Here is a 14,835-nt window from a genome sequence, read left to right on the forward strand (position 1 = left end):
AGTAAAGTTATCTGTCAAGAAAGTTGCTCCCCGTAGGTCGAGACGCCTTCCAGCGGCAACATCAAGACAAAGAGCTCCAGCTTCAGCAGAAAATGTAGATAAGACTTAATCCATAGAGGCTTGAATCTCGTCCACCACCTGAAGGAAACTCCAAGACTTGTTGTCGGAGATTGGCCCTTGCCAGAAATACTTGTGTTCTTTCAAGAAGCACCCGAAAAGATCTTTGTACCTGTAATAAGAAGATCACAAGCTAAATTATGCCCCTACATATGCATCACATTAGAGGTAGTATTGTTCATGTTTTGATCCAAATTAGCAAGGACATGCTTGAGGTCCTCCACCAACTCTTAGAAAGAAGATATAGACTTCTCCATGAAGTGCACCTAATAAGGTATAGAGATCTTCCTCTAAAAAATACGACCATTCCTATTTTTCCAAAGGCACCATAAGAAAGTGAAAATATTATGGAAAGAAGCATAATGATAATTCATAGAAAGAATTTTAGTAATGATGCATTGCAAAGTGTCCGGAGGAGCTACAAAATTGTCCACCATAAGGTACCATTGATGTCTGAACCAAACCGCATTAGCAAAAGGATACAGAAAGAAAAGGTGAACTTACCGAAAAGGGGTTTCCTGTGCTTTATATTATAAAGCAACCATCACCGATTAGAATCATCACAAACAACTCACCACACCACACCACCACACAACACACCCAAGGGCGGATACAACAGGTAAAGGAACATCCACGAAGCTGAGCTCGGTGAAAGTAGGCCTCCAAGGCCACACCTTCAAGAAGGAGAAACAACACCGGAGCGTCGCCATGCCGAATCCGAAGGATCATGGTTTCCACCTGGACCAACCGAAGGAGGAGAGTAGCCACGACGACGCCTTCAGGAAGGAGACGATGCCCGCGGATGCCGCCATCATTGGCCCAACCGAAACCAAGCATGGGATCTCTCCTGGCACGCACCCTCCACCTTCAAAACACCTCCACTCGCCAAAGCACCGGCCGCCACGCCACTCGAACAGCCATAGCGACCAGCCCACACCCGTGCCGCGCACCCCGCCCACAAGCAACGCGACTACCACCAAGGTCATCGCCCCAGCATCCAAGAAAAGGTGAACTTCGTCCTCAGGTCGACAACATTTTTTGCTAATATCAAAGAAGTACCTACCAGCTCTCATGCTAGTATGGAGAGCCTTCCTAGAAAGTCGACAAGCAAATGTTTGCACTCTGGGTGCCATGAGTTTCTCCTTCAAGGATAGGTTGCTAATATTCTTTACTTGTGTGGAGACATGTCTCAGCGAGTTGATAGGGTTGAAGGAAATATGCCCTAGAGGCAATAATAAAGTTGTTATTTATATATTTCCTTATATCATGATAAATGTTTATTATTCATGCTAGAATTGTATTAACCGGAAACTTAGTACATGTGTGAATACATAGACAAACAGAGTGTCCCTAGTATGCCTCTACTTGACTAGCTCGTTAATTAAAGATGGTTAAGTTTCCTGACCATAGACATGTGATGCGAACGTCGACAGAAAATCGATGGCGTGAATAAATTTCCCAATCTTTCACAGTACAAACTTAGCAACTCCCAGTCCAATATCCATTCTACACCAAATAACAGACGAAAGAAACACAGGCTTACGATCAAGTAGATGCAAACCGGTGAGAACTACACGTACGTCTTCAGGTAGAAGAAGCACATGGGCGATTCTACTAGAATCGACAGTAAATTAGAGGGCGCGCCGTCTAATCTCCTAGCCAAGAAACAAAAGTCCTAGATGGGATTCTTGATTGAAGCGTGCCGCCGGAACCTGGCGGATTATCCTCTATTTGCAATTAACACCAAAAAAACTAACCCCCCTCGATACACGGCCGGTTGGCCCTATTAATAGTGCACGCAGGCACTAGGTACAAACGACCTGGACTCCTTCTGAATACTAGTTGGACTCGACCTGACCACAACCATTTACTACTACTGATCCAACCCTCTCTCTCCTATCTTATTTCATCACTAATTAACTAATTTTAAAATAGGGCACACTGATCACAAAAGACAAAACAAACTAGTACTACTCCTTTGTGTCCTCACGTAGATGATTTTGCATGCATGGCGTTCTGAATCGTGGCTCCACGTCGTCTGATGCAACAAGCTGAACAGGAACATGTCCAATGAAAATATGTGCTGTTGTTTTCCCGCAGTGTAGAAAGTTGTCTCTCAGTTCAACTCCTTGATTGCTACAATGTACAACAGTAGCTTGTTTCTTTTTCTCATTGCGTCTGGCAGGAACTATATACTTCCCATTATTTCTCTGGTTCACCTTACTAACAATACTTTTAGCGACGACATTTGGGGTCACATCATCCTCTCTCCCTTGAAAAGAAACCGTCCTCGGTTTCAACCTATACCTTGCAGATTTTTTCTCGAAGACCTCAACAGTACACGTTATATTCTTTGCATCTTTGGAAAGAATGGCATAGAACTCTCCCTTATGAATAAAAGTGTACTTGTTTGTTCGTCCATAATGAAGAGCATTAACATCGTGCTGCCACGGATGCCCCAAAATAAGATGACAGACATGTAGTGGCATAATGTCGCATTCCACTTTGTCAACATAGCCATCAACAGAAAAAGGCACCTTCACCCTGTGTGTTACTTTCACTTTGCCTACATCATCTATCCACTTCATATAGTATGGTTTTGGATGCTCCCATGTTGGCAACGAAAGAGACTCCACCACATCCTTACTAATCATGTTACTAGCACTGCCACCATCAATTATCAGTTTGCACACTTCTCCCTTGATGGTACATGCAGTTTAAAAAATACTCCGTCGTTGTCCTGGTTCAAAAATGACCTTGTCATCTCGCTGGACCTTGTGTGCTAGCAAACTCTCCATATCAGGATCATCTTGAGGATAACACAGTATGGTATCACCATGACCTCTTTCGATTCCATCCTCTAACTTAGGTGACTCATCTTCAGATTCTGAAATATATTCCGCATCAACAAGTAGAACCCTTCGTTGATTGGAACATTCATGCTTCATGTGTCCACGTCCTCCACACTTGTGGCAAATAATATTACGGTGATGCGATGACGTCGCATTAGACGAAACATGAGAAACCTCCTTTGACGCAGCCGCCACTTTGCTCTGTTCAATGCTTCCCGACTTATAAGGAGTCGGTTTAGCACTAAACCCACCATCAATAGGAGAAGAACCACGTCGCCCACTATTGTAAGTTGGACGAGTCTCTGAAGCTTGCTTCTCCAATACCCAACGTTCAGCACGCTCCGCTTGATGAAGCAACTCATGAATATCACTATATTGCATTAAATCAACACGGTCACGAATCTTTTCTTCTAATCCCTCAAAGAAACGTACCATGGTCACCTCCGCAGACTCACACACAGCTGTACGGATCATCAAAACTTGCATCTCTTTGTAGTACTCGTCAACTGATTTTGTACCTTGCACTAGACGACGCAATCTACTATGAAGCTGGCGAGTGTAATAAGCAGGCACAAAACGTTCCCTCATGATTCGCTTCATGTCAGCCCATGTCGCTGGTCGCTCATGAGTACGGTTTTTATTATCCCACCATACAAGAGCATACTCTGTAAATTCCATTGATGCAACACGAACCTTCTTCTCTTCAGAGTAGTTGTGACCATCAAAAATCTGATTTACGCGCATCTCCCACTCCAAATATTTCTCCGGGTCAGCACAACGTCCCGAGAATTAAGGTATGGTTATCTTGATTCGACCCAAACCATCATCCTCGTGGGCACCATTGCCGCCATAGTCACGGCGCCGCCCAGCATGGCGGTGAGCCCCAGCATCATGCCGTGGTCGGTGAGGTAAGCCTCCACGGGCATCGGAATCCTCAGAAAAATCACCATCATCGTCGTTGTCGCGGTCACGACGTCGTCGTGGTGAGCGGGACTGTCGGGGAGCCACATCTCCCGCCTGAAGGCGCTGAACTGCTGCGGTGAGCCAATTAAGACTCGCAGTCACCACCTGTAGACTATCAGTGCACTGTCGGTCGCTGGCAATCAAACGCTCGTTCAACCTGTCCTCGACGCCAACAATATTTGCAGACAACTCCTCAACCCTTGTCCCAAGCTTCTTGTTCGTTCCCTTGATCGACATCAGATGGATACGTAAATCATCACTTATATTCAGATCCTCCGGAAGTTCATCGCCCTCCTCATGATCAGATTTCTCATGCGGTGAGTTCACCATCTTTCAAACAATTGAATCAAATAGCCGAGTGAAAAAATTGTACCGTGATCAACCTTGCTCTGAATACCACTTGATGCGAACGTCGAAAGAAAATCGATGGCGTGAATAAATTTCCCAATCTTTCACAGTACAAACTCAGCAACTCCCAGTCCAATATCCAGTCTACACCAAATAACAGACGAAAGAAACACAGGCTTATGATCAAGTAGATGCAAACCGGTGAGAACTACATGTACGTCTTCAGGTAGAAGAAGCACATGGGTGATTCTACTAGAATCGGCAGTAAATTAGAGGGCGCCCCGTCTAATCTCCTAGCCAAGAAACACAAGCCCTAGATGGGATTCTTGATTGAAGCGTGCCGCCGGAACCTGGCGGATTATCCTCTGTTTGCAATTAACACCAAAAAAACTACCCCCCCCCTCGATACACGGCCAGCTGGCCCTATTAATAGTGCATGCAGGCACTAGGTACAAACGACCTGGACTCCTTCCGAATACTTGTTGGACTCGACCTGACCACAACCACGTACTACTACTGATCCAACCCTCTCTCTCCTATCTTATTTCATCACTAATTAACTAATTTTAAAATAGGGCACACTGATCACAAAAGACAAAACAAACTAGTACTACTCCTTTGTGTCCTCACGTAGATGATTTTGCATGCATGGCGTTCTGAATCGTGGCCCCGCGTCGTCTGGTGCAACAAGCTGAACAGGAACATGTCCAATGAAAATATGTGCTGTTGTCTTCCCGCAGTGTAGAAAGTTGTCTCTCAGTTCAACTCCTTGATTGCTGCAATGTACAACAGTAGCTTGTTTCTTTTTCTCATTGCGTCTGGTAGGAACTATATACTTCCCAGTATTTCTCTGGTTCACCTTACTAACAATACTTTTAGCGACGACATTTGGGGTCACATCACATGTGTTGTCATTTGATCAACGGGATCACATCATTAGAGAATGATGGGATTGACAAGACCCATCCGTTAGCTTAGCATAATGATCGTTTAGTTTTATTTCTATTGCTTTCTTCATGACTTATACATATTCCTCTGACTATGAGATTATGCAACTCCCGAATACCGGAGGAACACTTTGTGTGCTATCAAATGTCATAATGTAACTGGATGATTATAAAAATGCTCTACAAGTGTCTCCAATGGTGTTTGTTGAGTTGGCATAGATCGAGATTAGGATTTGTCACTCCGAGTATCGAAGAGGTATCTCTGGGCCCTCTCGGTAATGCACATCACTATAAGCCTTGCAAGCAATGTGACTAATGAGTTAGTTACAAGATGATGCATTACGGAACGAGTAAAGAGACTTGCCGGTAACGAGACTGAACTAGGTATATGATGATACCGACGATCGAATCTCAGACAAGTAACATACCGATGACAAAGGAAATAACGTATGTTGTTATGTGTTTGACCGATAAAGATCTTCGTAGAATATGTAGGAGCCAATATGAGCATCCATGCTCCGCTATTGGTTATTGACCGGAGATGTGTCTCGGTCATGTCTACATAGTTCTCGAACCCGCAGGGTCCGCACGCTTAACGTTTGATGACGATTTGTATTATGAGTTATGTGTTTTTTTGTGACTGAAGTTTGTTCGGAGTCCTGTATGAAATCACGGACACGACGAGGAGTCTCAAAATGATCGAGAGGTAAATATTGATATATTGGACGAAGGTATTCGGACACTGGAAAGGTTTCAGGATGTTTCGGATATTCATCGGGGAATCGAGGGGTTACCAGAACCCCCCGGGGAAGTTATGGTCCTTAATGGGCCATAAGGGAGTAGGAGAGGGCAGCCCGCAGGGTGGCACGCACCCCCCCAAGGGAGTCCGAATTGGACTAGGGGGAGGGAGCGCGGCCCCCTCTTTCCTCTCCCTCTCCTTCACTCTTTCCCCCTCTTGGAATAGGAAAGGGAGTCCAACTAGGTTTGGGAATCCTAGTTGGACTCCCCCTTGGCACGCCCCCTCATGGCAGCCGGCCTCCTCCCTCTCCTCCTTTATATACGGGGGCGGGGGCACCCCAAAGGCACATCAATTGTTCCTTAGCCGTATGCGGTGCCCCCCTCCACAGTTTACCACCTCGGTCATATTGTCATAGTGCTTAGGCGAAGCCCTGCGTGGATCACACCATCAACACCATCACCACGCCGTCGTGCTGACTATACTCTCCCTCGACCCTCTACTGGATCAAGAGCTCGAGGGACGTCATCGTGCTGAACGTGTTTTGAACACGGAGGTGTCGTACGTTTGGCACTTGGATCGGTTGAATTGTGAAGACGTTCGACTACATTAACCGCGTTAACCTAACGCTTTCGCTTTCGGTCTACGAGGGTACGTGGACACACTCTGCCCCTCTTGTTGCTATGCATCTCCTAGATAGATCTTGCGTGATCATAGGATTTTTTTTGAAATTGCATGCTACGTTCCCCAACAAGGGTTAGCCTGGATATCTTGCAAACAAAGCTTGTATGTACTTTTAGAGTTGCACCCATTAGGATTGAGATCCCAGCACATAATGTCATTTATGTCATCCTAGATGACATGAGTGGTAATGATGACATAAGTAGTAGGTTTATAAAAGAGCCGGTAGATAAGAGCCTGATTCCACTATCTATGGTTAGGGATCCAAAGGCCATTTACCTTCACTAGATAGATGAAGTTGGAGTCAAGCATGATAATATGGTCGTAATAATTGCAGTCCAAGCAAGACACGAGGGTGGTGAGAGGGCAGCATCTGAACCCAGGGGCATATGCACCCACTTTTCAAAAAATGTATTTTAAGCATGTTTTAAAATGTCAAAAAATTGAAAAGAAAATATCACGCATACATGTTCGCAAATGTGTGTACGCGGCACAAAGTTTTATGAAAAAAATATCTTTTTGTTTTGCCTCCGCAAAAAAGACAAATTTCAGTGCTTCTAAATAGTCTTCCATGACATAGTTTTTTGTCTTTTTTGCAAAGGCCACAAAAAAGTTATTTTTCCATGAAAATTTATGCACGCACATAGAACATGAAGACGTACCCGTACAATGTTTTCAGATTTTTTTAGAATTTAGAAATGTGTTTTTCAAAATGGGTTCATATGTACCCGGGTTCATCCATGCACTTCTCCGAGGGTGGTCTCCTCTAGAAAGAAATGTTTCCCTAAGTTATTTGGTAACATAACTAGTCTAGTTTAGGCAACATTTTAAGAATAGAGGTCCAAAAACCAGATTTTGGGATTTTAGTTCTTGTTGTCCAAACATATTTAGCTTGGTTCGTGTCATGTCCTAAAATATTTTGGATTCATTAATCCTCCGAGCAGCAGCCAGAATTAGACCTTAGTTCATGCCTTGAATATTTATAATACCTAACTCACCTTCTTTAGTTCCAGGCTCTTAAACAAAAACTCTTTGAGCTATCTCCCTCTCTTATTCCTGTCCACCAAAAAAATGTAATACTAGCTATGAACTTCGCAATAAATAGAGAACAAGATATTGGACATGTAATACATGGGCTAAAGGAAAAGACATATTTAATGAGGTCAAGTATGGCAACATGGGATAGCTTATTGGCTTTATAACAAGAAAGTTTGGCTACAAATCTATCACCATAAAGTTGTAAGCTTCAATTATGTTCTTACTCGGTAAAATGAGAGTCTGCCAGGCTGGCCAAGGTGAGTAAAAGTGTTGCTCATGTGAAATAGGAAATATAGCTTTAATATATGCTCTGGTTTGATTGTTTACCTTTGCACGGAAAAGAATTACATATTTCGTTCAACTGGGAGGTTTGCCAGAAGATGCACAAAATTGGTTAATGATGCAAGCCATTACGTGAGCTTCCTGAACATTAGTTGTACTGCAGATCAACATATCATCAACAAAGAAGAGATAATAAACTAGAGGGCAATTTGGTCCAAGAGAAATTCACTGAAGATTTTACATAGCCATGGCACCATTGAGGCAATAAAAGCTCATTTATAACAAATAAACAAATAAGGAGAAAGTGGGCAAGCTTGCCTAATACCTCTGTTACTTCTGAAACGCTAAAATATTGACCATTAATGGTAACACTGAAAACACGTGTAGAGATGCATGCATAAATAAGATTGATGAAAATACCATGCAACCCTTTACGTGCAAGTGCTGAAATAATGAAATTCCACTCTAAACAATCAAAAGATTTAGCGAAATTGATTTTTAACATAAAGGCATGATGATGTTATCGTTAATTCTTCTACCTTCAGCGAAAGCTTGTTGAGCAGAGTTAATATAGCCTCGAAGATGAGAGTGGATTTTGTTTGCTCTTGGGCTCAATGGAGCCCGAAGTTTTCGAACATTCAAAAATCAACCTTTTAAGTTTTAAAAAATCTACAAATAAATACACAAGTCCTTATAGATATATACTAGGCGTGTGTGTAGTTTCATCATGAAATACGTTTTTATGTGACCTGTAAAAAGATCGTGTGAGTTTATATTGAATAGTACATGTGATAGAAATATGTGATTTTCTCATTTTTGATTAGCTCTGATACGTCCATTTTGCATCATGCTTTTATATCGATATTTATTGCAATATGGACTGTTATTTCACTTTATGTCACAATACTTATGGCTATTCTCTCTTATTTTACAAGGTTTACATAAGGAGGGAGAATGCCAGCAGCTGGAATTCTGGGCTGGAAAAGGAGGAAATATTAGAGACCTATTCTGCGCAACTCCAAAAGTCCTGAAACTCCATGGAACATCTTAAAATAAATAAAGAAAAATCCTCGCCAAAGATGAAGGCCAGGGGGCCCACACCCTTCTCACGAGGGTGGGGGGGGCGCGCCCCCCTACCTCGTGGGCCCCCTGGTGGCTCTCCGACGCCCATCTTCTCCTATATGAGGTCTCTCGATGAGAAAAAAATAAGAGGGAACCTTTCGGGACGAGACTCCGCCGCCACGAGGCGGAACCTTGGCGGAACCAATCTAGAGCTCCGGCAGAGCTGTTCTGCCAGGGATACTTCCCTCCGGGAGGGGGAAATCATCACCAACGCTCCTCTCATCGGGAGAGGACAATCTCCATCAACATCTTCACCAGCACCATCTCATCTCCAAACCCTAGTTCATCTTTGTATCCAATTATTGTCTCAAAGTCCGGGATTGGTGCTAGTATGTTGCTAGTAGTGTTGATTACTCCTTGTAGTTGATGCTAGTTGGTTTATTTGGTGGAAGATCATATGTTCAGATCCTATATGCATATTATTACCCCTCTGGTTATGAACATGAATATGCTTTGTGAGTAATTACGTTTGTTCCTGAGGACAAGGGAGAAGTCTTGCTATGAGTAGTCATGTGAATTTGGTATTCGTTTGATATTTTGATAAGATGTATGTTGTCTAGCCTCTAGTGGTGTTATGTGAACGTCGACTACATAACACTTCACCATTATTGGGGCCTAGAGGAAGGCATTGGGAAGTAATAAGTAGATGATGGGTTGCTAGAGTGACAGAAGCTTAAACCCTAGTTTATGCGTTGCTTCGTAAGGGGCTGATTTGGATCCACATGTTTCATGCTATGGTTAGGTTTACCTTAATACTTTTGTTGTAGTTGCAGATGCTTGCAATAGAGGTTAATCATAAGTGGGATGCTTGTTCAAGTAAGAACAGCACCCAAGCACCGGTTCACCCACATACCAAATTATCAAAGTACCGAACGCGAATCATATGAACGTGATGAAAACTAGCTTGACGGTATTCCCATGTGTCCTCGGGAGCGCTTTTCCTATTATAAGAGTTTGTTCCGGCTTGTCCTTTGCTACAAAAAGGATTGGGCCACCTTTCTGCACTTTATTTACTTTTGTTACTTGTTGCTCGTTACAATTTACCTTATCACAAAACTATCTGCTACCACTTATTTCAGTACTTGCAGAGAATACCTTGCTGAAAACCGCTTATCATTTCCTTCTGCTCCTCGTTGGGTTCGACACTCTTACTTATCGAAAAGACTAAGATAGATCCTCTATACTTGTGGGTCATCAAGACTCTTTTCTGGCGCCGTTGCCGGGGAGTGTAGCGCCTTTGGTAGGTGGAATTTGGTAAGGAAAAATTTATATAGTGTGCTGAAATTTACTGTCACTTGTTACTATGGAAAGTAATTCTCTGGGGGCTTGTTCGGGGTATCTTCACCCCGTCCAGTAGAGCAAAGAGTTGCTCCTCAACCTACTGAACCTATTGAAAATGAAACTCCTTTTGAATTTCCTTCGGGTATGATGGAAAAACTGCTAGCTAACCCTTTTACAGGAGATGGAACGAAGCATCCTGATGAGCACTTAATATATGTGGATGAAGTTTGTGGATTATTTAAGCTTGCAGGTATACCCGATGATGTTGCTTAGAAGAAGGTCTTCCCTTTTTCTTTGAAGGGAGACGCATTGATATGGTATAGGCTATGTGATGATATGAGATCATGGGACTATAAAAGATTGAAGTTGGAATTTCATCAAAAGTATTACCCTATGCATCTTGTTCATCGTGATCGTAATTATATATATAATTTATGGCCTCGCGAAGGAGAAAGCATCGCTCAAGCTTGGGGGAGGCTTAAATCAATGTTATATTCATGCCCCAATCATGAGCTCCCGAGAGAAATAATTATGCAAAGTTTTTATGCTCGGCTTTCTGAAAACAATCGCACCATGCTTGATACTTCTTGTGCTGGCTCTTTTATGATGAAGACTATTGAATTCAGATGGAATTTATTGGATAGAATTAAACGCAACTCTGAAGATTGGGACCTCGATGAAGGTAAGGAGTCAGGTATGACACCTAAGTTTGATTGTGTTAAATCTTTTATGGACACCGATATTTTCCGTAAGTTTAGCACTAAATATGGACTTGACTCTGAGATAGTAGCTTCTTTCTGTGAATCTTTTGGTACTTATGTTGATCTCCCTAAGGAGAAGTGGTTTAAATATCATCCTCCCATAGAAGTAAAAGTAGCTGCACCTATTAAAGTTGAAGAAAAGACTGTCACTTATAATGATCCTATTGTTCCTACTTCTTATGTTGAGAAACCACCTTTCCCTGTTAGAATAAAGGATCATGCTAAAGCTTCAACTGTTGTTCGTAAAAGCAATATTAGAACTTATACACCTCCTGAGCAAGTTAAAGTAGAACCTAATATTGCTGTTGTTAAAGATCTCTTGTCTGATAATATTGATGAGCATGTTATTCAGTTCGAAGGTGAAACTGCTAGAATTGCTAAACCTTGTGATAAAGATAAACATAGACCTGTGGTAGGCGTGCCTGTTATTTCTGTTAAAATTGGAGATCATTGTTATCATGGCTTATGTGATATGGGTGCGAGTGCTAGTGTTATACCGCATACTTTATACGAAGAAATTAAGAATGAAATTGCACCTGCTGAGTTAGAAGGTATTGATGTCACAATTAAACTTGCCAATAGAGATACAATTTCACCAATTGGAATTGTTAGAGATGTTGAAGTCTTGTGTGGGAAAACTAAATATCCTGCTGATTTTCTTGTTCTTACTTCTCCGCAAGATAGCTTTTGTCCCATTACATTTGGTAGACCCTTCTTGAACACTGTTAATGCTAGGATAGATTGCAAAAAGAATGTTGTTACTATTGGCTTGGATGATATGGTTCATGAGTTTAATTTCTCTAAATTTAGTAAACAACATCGTGAGGAAGAATTACCTAGTAAGGATGAAATTATTGGTCTTGCTTCTATTGCCGTACCTCCTAGTGATCCTTTAGAACACTATTTGCTAGACCATGAAAATGATATTTTCATGAATGAAAGAAGGGAAATAGATGAAGTATTCTTTAAACATGAACCTATTCTGCAACACAATTTGCCTGTTGAAATTTTAGGGGATCCTCCTCCACCCAAGGGTGATCCCGTGTTTGGGCTTAAACCTTTGCCTGATAATCTTAAATATGCTTATCTTGATGAAAACAAGATATATCCTGTTATTATTAGTGCTAACCTTTCAGAGCATGAAGAAGAAAGATTATTGAAAACTCTAAAGAAGCATTGTGCTGCTATTGGATATACTCTTGATGATCTTAAGGGCGTTAGTCCCACTCTATGTCAACATAAAATAAATTTGGAAGCAGATGCCAAACCAGTTCGTGATCCTCAATGACGTATGAATCCTAAAATGAAAGAAGTGGTAAGAAAAGAAATACTCAAGCTTCTGGAGGCAGGTATAATTTATCCCTTTGCTGATAGTGAGTGGGTAAGTCCTGTCCATTGTGTCCCTAAGAAGGGAGGTATTACTGTTGTTCCTAATGATAAAGATGAATTGATTCTACAAAGAATTATCACAGGTTATAGGATGGCAATTGATTTCCGCAAATTAAATAAAGCTACTAAGAAAGATCATTACCCCTTACCTTTTATTGATCAAATGCTAGAAAGATTATGCAAACATACACACTATTGCTTTCTAGATGGTTATTCCGGTTTCTCTCAAATACCTGTGCCAGCTAGAGATCAATCAAAGACTACTTTTACATGCCCTTTTGGTACTTTTTCTTATAGACGTATGCCTTTTGGTTTATGTAATGCACCTTCTACCTTTCAAAGATGCATGATGGCTATATTCTCTGACTTTTGTGAAAAGATTTGTGATGTTTTCATGGACGACTTTTCCGTCTATGGTTCCTCTTTTGATGATTGCTTGAGCAATCTTGATCGAGTTTTGCAGAGATGTGAAGAAACTAATCTCGTCTTGAATTGGGAAAAGTGCCACTTTATGGTTAATGAAGTTATTGTCTTGGGGCATAAAGTTTCTGAAAGAGGTATTGAAGTTGATAAAGCCAAGGTTGATGATATTGAAAAGATGCCATGTCCCAAGGACATCAAAGTTATAAGAAGTTTCCTTGGTCACGCCGGATTTTACAGGAGGTTCATTAAGGACTTCTCAAAAATTTCTCGGCCTCTGACTAATTTATTGCAAAAAGATATACCATTTGTCTTTGATGATGATTGTGTAGAAGCATTTGAAATACTTAAGAAAACATTAGTCTCTGCACCTATTGTTCAGCCACCTAATTGGAATTTACCCTTTGAAATTATGTGTGATGCTAGTGATTATGCTGTAGGTGCTGTTCTAGGGCAAAGAGTTGATAAGAAATTAAATGTTATTCATTATGCTAGTAAGACTCTAGACGCTACTACTGAAAAAGAGCTTTTAGCAGTTGTATTTGCTTGTGATAAGTTCAGATCTTATATTGTTGATTCTAAAGTAACTATTCACACTGATCATGTTGCTATTAAATATCTTATGGAAAAGAAAGATGCTAAACCTAGACTTATTAGATGGGTTCTCTTGCTACAAGAATTTGATTTGAATATTGTTGATAGAAAGGGAGCTGAGAACCCCGTTGCAGACAACTTGTCTAGGTTAGAGAATGTTCTTGATGACCCACTACCTATTAATGATAACTTTCCTGATGAACAATTAAATGTTATAAGTACTTCTCGTAGTTCTCCATGGTATGCTGATTATGCTAATTATATTGTTGCTAAGTTTATACCACATAGTTTCACATACCAGCAAAAGAAAAAAGTTTTTCTATGACTTGAGACATTACTTTTGGGATGACCCACATCTTTATAAAGAAGGAGTAGATGGTGTTATTAGACGTTGTGTACCTGAGCATGAACAGGAACATATCCTACGCAAGTGTCATTCCGAGTCTTATGGAGGACACCACGTTGGAGATAGAACTGCACATAAGGTATTGCAATCTGGTTTTTATTGGCCTACTCTTTTCAAGGATGCCCATAAGTTTGTCTTGTCTTGTGATGAATGTCAAAGAATTGGTAATATTAGTAGACGTCAAGAAATGCCTATGAATTATTCACTTGTTATTGAACCATTTGATGTTTGGGGCTTTGATTATATGGGACCTTTTCCTACCTCTAATGGATACACACATATTTTAGTTGCTGTTGATTATGTTACTAAGTGGGTATAAGCTATTCCAACTAGTAGTGCTGATCATAACACTTCTATTAAAATGCTTAAGGAAGTTATTTTCCCGAGGTTTGGAGTCCCTAGATATTTAATGACTGATGGTGGTTCACACTTTATTCATGTTGCTTTCCGTAAAATGCCTGCTAAGTATGATGTTAATCATAGAATTGCATCTCCTTATCACCCTCAGTCTAGTGGTCAAGTAGAGTTGAGCAATAGAGAGCTCAAATTAATTTTGCAAAAGACTGTTAATAGGTCTAGAAAGAATTGGTCTAAGAAACTTGATGATGCATTATGGGCTTATAGAACTGCATACAAAAATCCTATGGGTATGTCTCCGTATAAAATGGTTTATGGAAAAGCATGTCACTTACCTCTCGAACTAGAACACAAGGCATATTGGGCTATTAAAGAGCTCAACTATGATTTTAAACTTGCCGGTGAGAAGAGGTTATTTGATATTAGCTCACTTGATGAATGGAGAACCCAAGCTTATGAAAATGTCAAGTTGTTTAAAGAAAAAGTTAAAAGATGGCATGACAAAAGGATACAAAAGCATGAGTTTAATGTGGGTGATTAT

Source organism: Triticum urartu, chromosome 1 (genome assembly GCF_003073215.2).
Source record: "Triticum urartu cultivar G1812 chromosome 1, Tu2.1, whole genome shotgun sequence".
Classification (NCBI taxonomy): Eukaryota; Viridiplantae; Streptophyta; class Magnoliopsida; order Poales; family Poaceae; genus Triticum; species Triticum urartu.